Raw genomic sequence first — 9,424 nt, 5'->3', positions numbered from 1 at the left:
CTTAATGCTCAATGTTTTGCCACACGATTAAATAGGCTACATTAATCCACGCACAGTGGACGCGTTTTCACGAGCGCGCAGCTCTTTTGCGTCTCAAAGTCGGTTTAAGTCACTATAAAATGCACTAAAGGGCACCTGTCCGAACAATGAGAGACCTGTGCACTATAACTCAGCGAAAGGGTGCGACTCCCGCTGACCCGAGCACCTTTAATTACTGCCAGTATTTCACAGTATGCGCATTCTGACACCACGAGCTGCTGCTCCATCATATCAGTAAAATACAGGTCTCTGAACGCGATCATTAAGAGATCAGATTTCAACCCCTTAACCTCCTCCTGTGAGGCCACTGAGCTTATATTTGGACAAATGCATGTGAATATTACAACTATAGCCTACTGAAAGTAAAATTAGAATCATCATTATAATCAAATAAAGCATCCCTTAAGAGACTTTACGAAACACAATCAGTTTAAATAATTATAAATGGGTGAAATAACTTAACACAAATGAACTATTCCCTCCAGAGGTGAGAGTACATGTTGAAGAATATATGTAGGAAAATATGTATCTATTTACCTATACAATAAAAGATGTATTTTATTACGCCTATAATTTATAACGTGATTTATAATGTTAAATAGATTCATCTAAATCAGAAAGTTCATTTGATAAATAGAATCCACTCAAACATCTCTAAATCCATATCCTAAAAAAAAAAGAAACAAAAAAAGAGGAAAAGAAAAGAAAGAAAGAAAGAAATATGTCTAATCAGATGGGGAGAGTTTCCAATGTACTTGTACTTGAGCCACAAATATTGCACAAAATGGGATAGTGTATAAATGTTTCTATTTGTTGTTTTGACCTAAAATCTTAAAACTAAATTACATTACTAGAAATAGCGATGACGGGGATGACATAGCTAATTATGCACAACATTTAAAACGTCCATGTTGAGTGAGGCAGGTTCTGACAACCGCTCTCTTTGTACCTGTCTGTAATTTACACCATTTAAACAGAAGTTGTCAATCTCTAAAGTTTAATTTGATGCACACAAATACGAGAATATTGTTGTTATTCTAACAACCACACAGTTACAAACATATAATTCTCGCTCTGACTAATATTCTTCATGTCAAATGCTGTTTGTTGTCATTTCTTCTGTTTGTTAATATAAAACATTTGAGACAGTTTCATACGCAAAAACATCTTAAACAAATACGACACGAAAATAAACAATGCTTGCGTGCTAAAAGAAGCACATCACGTCTCAGAGAGCGTCATGCAAACCTACCGACAGTCGCGTGCCCCATGTAAATTTCGACGCAAGCTGGACAGCGCTCGTGCTCACAGGAAGTCGATATAGAATTTTCGTTCCACAGATACAAATAAAGACTACAGAAACGTTACCTGTCTACATCAGTCTGGTGGTTTCTGTTCCTCGAAAAGAGTAAATAAAGGCTGGAACGTCAATGTCAGAAGCCGTTCCCCCCATTTTCCCTGCAAAGGAAAGACAGAAAGAGACGAAGAGACCTCAAGAGAGGGCAACAGAGAAAATTAAATTGCACTTGGGGGCAAATTCTATTAGGGAATAGTTATTGTCTCTTGACAGGTCCTGTCCATTTACGTAATTAGTTGAAGTACGAGGTTCGGCATTGTTTAATCAGAATCAGAATTCAGGTTTATTGGCTTAGTAAGTTACACTTAGGAGACAATGGTGGGAAGCTTAAAAAATTACAGTTAACGTGCTATATCAGGCAGTGGTACAGGAAATTGTATACTGACAATATATACTCAATATATAGCCTACATCTAGTAGTCAGTATGCAATATACAGTGCACAATACAATGGCATACAATACGATAAAATGCATGTTTAATGGTGATTGTGTAATTGTATAAATGGAATCAAATATTAAATCTGAAGCATGCAAAACTTAAAAAGTAAACAATGACCCTCCAAAACAATGCAACACAGTGATGGCTGGCCATTGTAGACCAGGTCAGAGATAATACATTATAATTGGCTAAGGGGTAGATCCTGCTTAGGTTAGAAATTCAATTAAAGGCGACAGTGTTTCACCTTAAGCTTACCATTAAACAATGAAGGATCCCCTGTAATGTTTTTACTTGCTTCAGCAATCGATACCTTTATTTATGTGTATTTAAGTGGGCTCCCATAAAGCGTAATGATTCTGATCTTATGCATGATTTTTATTGTGTTATTCAATTGAAGAAAATACCCTAAAGTGCACATCTAATAGTATAATTAGATATGCACTGAATAATACTAATGTACACCATGCAATTCTAGGTAGGTCTAATTGTTTGTTTGTTTTTCTGATAACATGAATGCACATTGTAATTGGTACTGTAATTACTTACATAGAGCCTAATATTTGTTACATGACACGATAATGTTGAATGAATAGTTCACCTAAAAATTAATATTTGCTGAAAATTTTCTCACCTTCAGGCCATCCAAGATATAGATGAGTTTGTTTCTTCATAGAAAAAGATTTGGAGAAAATATGTTTTTAACTTCAAACCTTTGCTTCTGGCTATATCCATAATATTGCTTCCTCCAGAAAAAGTTGGAAGCATTATTATTGATTATGGACTGTTATTTTGGCCAGAAGTGATGGTTTAATGTTTAAAAACACCTTAAATATTTTTTATCCTCAAATGCAGCTTTTCACTTCACAAAGATGTTAATCGATGGACTGGAATCATATGGTTTATTTATGGATTATTATGATGTTTTTATCAGCTGTTTGGAATTTCATTCTGACGGCACCCATTCACTGCAAAGGATCCATTGTTGAGCAAGTAATGTAATGGTAAATTTATCCAAATCTGTTCTGATGAAGAAACAAACTCATCTACATCTTAGATGGCCTGTGGGTGAGTATACATTTTCAGCAGATTTTCATTTTTGGTAGAAACTATTCTTTTAATTATTACCAATACAACACAAGTTTTTCCAGACCAAATAATTAACCTGCATGCTTCTTATTTACAAAATCTTAAACTGAAGTGACTTAAGACAGATTGGGGTAAAAGAGAAGGGCATTTAGCTAGTAATATGTAATTGGTTAAACGACACTGATGAACATCTTTGAAACATCTTCATGGAGATTACATTTTCCGGTGTTTGCTGACAAGACTGTTCATTCTGCTTCATTAACGCATGTTGATGGACATGCTCTGGAAGCCATCCAAACCCATCTTATTGACATCTTATTGAGAAGAATGTAAGCTTTCAGGATAGAGGTTAGACTTACGCTGATCTCAGACAACCTTTTTCACTTTATTCTGCAGTCTGTATATGAAGACCAGTAACACTGATCTCAAGTCAGCAGATCCACAGCCACTGCCAAGAAGCTGTGCATATATCTGCTTGCTTTCATATGGCATTAGATCAAAAGACGATAATGTAATATAACTGTATCTTTAATGTTCCAGCATCACAGTGCTCCTGTGTGCAAAGTAAAGTTTATAAAGGAATGATTTATTGAGCGAAACTTGACTGACCTTCACAAAATCCAAACATGAAATCCTCGGGGATGAATTGGAACAATGAATGTAATCTAACATCACTGCCTGACCTTACTGATGTTATAGTGTCTGAATGGGACCAAATACCTGCATTCATGTTCCAAAGCCTTCACAGGAGAACAGAATCTGTAACAGTAGTACAGAAAAGACCGACTTGCTATTAATACACAAGGTTTTGATGAAAGAGGACCACAAATCTTTGGTTATGTAGCATGTAGGGAAATTGACTTGTTCTTGTTAGTTCCAAAAACACTACAAAAACAAAAGGAGATACTAAGAACCTTTAAAAAATAATAATAATTTAACCTGTCTAAAGACCTAGACAATATAATGTAATCTGTTTATGTTTTTTCCGTCTTATTTAACCTTTCAACCAGATTTGGGGGCTTATATAAAAAATCTCTTTACATGGATTCAGTATGATGACGATGATGGAGTTCAGATTTGTGCACGTCCTTTGTAATTCATAGTTCATATACGTACACATATATATATATATATATATATATATATATATTTTTTTTTTTATTACATTTAATACACAAATAATATTAAGATACAATATAAACATTATAAATATATAATCATCTCTTTTTATGTTTTGTATTTACACAAGTAATAATATAATCAAATATATCAAATTTAAATTCTGAATAATACAATTATTATTTAAGATTATTAATAATATAATATAATAGACCTTCCGTCAAGTGCAACTAGTAACTATAGTAAGGGCTTGTTTAGCATGTTGTGCCTCCTCTCGCCTGTCAGCAATCCATCCGTCCATTCTGACTGACAGCATTAAAGCTGGGAATGAGGGCTGCATCTCAAAATATGTATTATGTACAAGGGGAGGAATGCTGGTAGTAAAATGAGATTAATCTGACCTGTTTGGCTCCTGCTTTAGGGCTAAATGTAGCATTCAGGGGTCAGAGTATAAATGAGCTACAATAACAGAACCATATATTAACCCTTTTCCTCTCTTCACAGAATTAATTCACTCTCAGTGTGCATACACACTCACACACCCTGTGTACACCTATGGCAGAAGCTTTATTGTATTATTAAAATCAGAGTGGTATGACAGCAGAGGTATCAAACCTGTCCAGCATTTTAATACCAGTATGCGATAGGCCATAAACACGCAAAGTACATGTTGGAGGGCCTCAGCAATAAAACCCAGCATTGTCTAATTTATGGAACACAACACCAGCAACACAAGGTGATGTTTTACCCTTGCTTTCTGCCGCTTTTGGTTGGGGGCTGGGAATGTTGCTTTTGTTCCATTGTTCTCATGGCACACAAACAGGTCCCTCACTCAGGTCTGGCAGGGAATAGGAAGCGTATTATGTGTTATACAGTCTGATTTGTACATAGAAACACTGGCAAGGATAGACAGAGAATCCATGACCTTATTGTGAACTACTCGCCAGTGTACACTCAAAGTTGCTGGGATGTACAAAGCTCTGCCAGTTCTGCCAATTTAAAACAGTTAGATATGATATACAGGGCAATTTACATAAAATAATAATAATAAATTAAATTAAAATTAAATTAAATAATTTAACATTTAAAATAATTTTAAAAAGTTTATTTAAGAATTTAAATGACCCAATTAAGATTAAGTAGGAAGTACATTCGTTTTATTTAAAAATTTTAACCAAGTATTGGTGATTTGTCAGATGTCCTAACTAGATGTTTGTTTGTGCATAACCGTACATGGTAACTAATTAGACACTTTACTGCACTTACTGTGCTGTGGTTGCCGGAATTCTACAGGAAAAATACGGTAACAACATTTTAAGTTTTACAGTTTTAACTTAAGTTTACAGTTAAATATCGTAATCTCATTAACTGATATAATGTTAAAGTACTGAAATCTGTTTTGTACCTTTGAAATACACTGATAACCACCAAATGCAGGTGGTGATGAGAAAGTCACATAATGAACAAAAGCCCATCACAAGCAGCTTTTAAATAATAACATATATAGAAGGTGCACAGTGTCATTCACACAAGCACTAAACAGCATCATGATGAGACTCATTAAACTGAAATATGCAATAAACATTAATTTAACAACATTAGATGTAACATACAACCCTAATAAACATAACTGATAAGAAAAAACTAAGAAGAAACATAGTTATTTCAAAGAAAAAACATCAAATTCAAACAAAATTTGAAATGCAACGCAGGGAATTCTGGGAACCTCAGTTTACGTTTTTTTCCCTGTAAATTTTACAGGAACTTACCGTTAACCATTTATCAGGTTTTTACTGTAGCATTCTCACAGTTCTTTACCGTTAAAATCACAGTCATTTTTTACAGTGTAGTACTTACAGACAAGTGGGTACAAACAGGCACGTCCTTACAGTATCCGTATATGGTAACTAATAAGACACATTACTATACATACTAATGGTATGTACATGGTAAATGTGTAGCACCTATGGAAAATTTGCTATTTTGTGGTAACAAACAAGACATACTGTACTTGGTATACACGTGGTAAATATGTAGTACTTACAAACAAGTGTGTGTTAATGTTAAATTGCTCTCCACAACAGTGCTTACAAAATTTGAAGAACTGGTAATTCCTGTGTAATGTTTATGTAAAATGGTGCACTTTATTTTACAGTCCCATTTCCATATACTTACTATGTAAGTACTGGTGTATGTACCTGTTAGTTAATGTACAGGACAAGTTATGCGGTACTCAAGTTGGGGGTATAAATATGGACCAAGGTACTTATTGAGTAATTGATGGTCGATGGTACAGAGTAAGTACAGGTGCATCTCAATAAATTAGAATGTCGTGGAAAAGTTCATTTATTCATTCAACTCAAATTGTGAAACTCGTGTATTAAATAAATTCAATGCACACAGACTGAAGTAGTTTAAGTCTTTGGTTCTTTTAATCGTGATGATTTTGGCTCATATTTAACAAAAACCCACCAATTCACTATCTCAACAAATTAGAATATGGTGACATGCCAATCAGCTAATCAACTCAAAACACCTGCAAAGGTTTCCTGAGCCTTCAAAATGGTCTCTCAGTTTGGTTCACAAAGAAGCTGGCTGTTCACAGAGTGCTGTATCCAAGCATGTTAACAGAAAGTTGAGTGGAAGGAAAAAGTGTGGAAGAAAAAGATGCACAACCAACCGAGAGAACCACAGCCTTATGAGGATTGTCAAGCAAAATCGATTCAAGAATTTGGGTGAACTTCACAAGGAATGGACTGAGGCTGGGGTCAAGGCATCAAGAGCCACCACACACAGACGTGTCAAGGAATTTGGCTACAGTTGTCGTATTCCTCTTGTTAAGCCACTCCTAAACCACAGACAACGTCAGAGGCGTCTTACCTGGGCTAAGGAGAAGAAGAACTGGACTGTTGCCCAGTGGTCCAAAGTCCTCTTTTCAGATGAGAGCAAGTTTTGTATTTCGTTTGGAAACCAAGGTCCTAGAGTCTGGTGGAAGGGTGGAGAAGCTCATAGCCCAAGTTGCTTGAAGTCCAGTGTTAAGTTTCCACAGTCTGTGATGATTTGGGGTGCAATGTCATCTGCTGGTGTTGGTCCATTGTGTTTTTTGAAAACCAAAGTCACTGCACCCGTTTACCAATAAATTTTGGAGCACTTCATGCTTCCTTCTGCTGACCAGCTTTTTAAAGATGCTGATTTCATTTTCCAGCAGGATTTGGCACCTTCCCACACTGCCAAAAGCACCAAAAGTTGGTTAAATGACCATGGTGTTGGTGTGCTTGACTGGCCAGCAAACTCACCAGACCTGAACCCCATAGAGAATCTGTGGGGTATGTCAAGAGGAAAATGAGAAACAAGAGACCAAAAAATGCAGATGAGCTGAAGGCCACTGTCAAAGAAACCTGGGCTTCCATACCACCTCAGCAGTGCCACAAACTGATCACCTCCATGCCACGCCGAATTGAGGCAGTAATTAGTACATATACAGTAAATGAACATACTTTCCAGAAGGCCAACAATTCACAAAAAAGTTATGAAGTATTCTAATTTGTTGAGATAGTGAATTGGTGGGTTTTTGTTAAATGTGAGCCAAAAGCATCACAATTAAAAGAACCAAAGACTTAAACTACTTCAGTCTGTGTGCATTGAATTGATTTAATACACGAGTTTCACAATTTGAGTTGAATTACTGAAATAAATTAACTTTTCCACGACATTCTAATTTATTGAGATGCACCTGTATATGGAAATAGGACTGTAAAATAAAGTGCACCATTTTACATAAACATTACATAGGAATTACTAAATCTTCAAACTTTGTAAGCACTGTTGTGGAGAGCAATTTAACATTAACACACACTTGTTTGTAAGTACTACATATTTACCACGTGTATACCAAGTACAGTATGTGTCTTGTTTGTTACAACATTTTTCCGTAGGTGCTACACATTTACCATGTACATACCATTAGTATGTACAGTAATGTGTCTTATTAGTTACCATATACGGATACTGTAAGGACGTGCTTGTTTGTACCCACTTGTCCGTAAGTACTACATATTTACCATGTATATACATTAGTAAGTGCAGTAAAGTATCTAATTAGTTACCATGCACGGGCACTACCTGTAAGTGACTGTTCTTACCCACAATTGTCTGTATGTACAAACTAATTACCATGCATGTACGAATGTTAAGTACAGCCATGTTTCTTATTTGTTATCATGTACATACACCTCAGGTAAGTACTTTGTGTTACCACTCATTTGCCTGTAGGTACAAGATATTTACCATGTATGTACCAGGAAAGTACACGTACTGTAAAATAAAGTGCTACCCAAAAATTAAATGTCTATGTTTTGAACATTTGTTGTCTTTACAATTAAAAAGTCAAATGGAATCCAATGTTGTTCTTCAAAATATCTTGTGTTCCACAGATAAAAGCAAGTCATACAGATTTGGAATGACATAAGGGTGAGTAAATTATGATTTTTGGGTGAACTGTCCCTTTAAATGCAGCAAGTAAGTTGAGAAAATTCAGTTTTTTGATCATCTGATCTATACTCATCCTCTTTGTCCTCTGGTAGAAGCCTTGAACTTCAGAGCTTTCCTTTTCAACACAGTTTTCAAAGCGCTCAACACTGTCAACACAAATGGTTTATACAGTACATCTAGTAAAGGAAAAAAATGGGACAAGCAAATAGAGATGTGCGACAAAAGGGCAGAGCTCAGATTTCCACGAAAACCCTAAAGCTCAAGATCAAGCGATGGTGTCCTTCAGATGAGCCTGTAATCTGGAATACTTCAAACCCTTGTCTTCCAGCGCTTCTCTTCAGATCCTCTCTCCCTGGGGTCACCACCCCCTCCTGGGCACAGCCAACTTCCAAGTGTGTGAGGGAAGAGGCCTTGAAAGCCGATTGCGTTTTAATAAAGTTTATTATCGGTGGGGGCTAATCCCCGTGGTAATCTCCCGAGACCCAAAGGAAAGCAGGATTACTCACTTGCTATAATCCCAATGAAATTGTTAGGATTTAGCTAGCAAAACAGACCAGATGGCAACAGGCTTGTTCTTCCACCCTTGGGCCCGCTCACCCCTTTCCAGACCACTCCTCACCCCAGACACCCTTAAACACAACACATGAGCTATTCATTAAGACAAACGTACATGGCACTGATAGGGTGAGCGATACTCAGGCTTAAGAAATGCTTCAATGGAGAAAGATGTTATATAGTCAAATAGTCAAGTTTACAGTGTTTTACAGAGGTTTGATTGAGAAATGAGTAAAACCAGGGATAGTCTAAAACTAAAACTGTAGGCATCATACACTTGCTGACTTTGTAAATGGCCACAGAGAAAATTGTGACTCATGACATGATGAAACCAAAC

The sequence above is a fragment of the Onychostoma macrolepis genome, chromosome 08 (genome assembly GCF_012432095.1).
Source record: "Onychostoma macrolepis isolate SWU-2019 chromosome 08, ASM1243209v1, whole genome shotgun sequence".
Classification (NCBI taxonomy): Eukaryota; Metazoa; Chordata; class Actinopteri; order Cypriniformes; family Cyprinidae; genus Onychostoma; species Onychostoma macrolepis.
The sequence above is the reverse complement of the archived record's forward strand: the minus strand, read 5'-3'. Positions refer to the sequence as shown.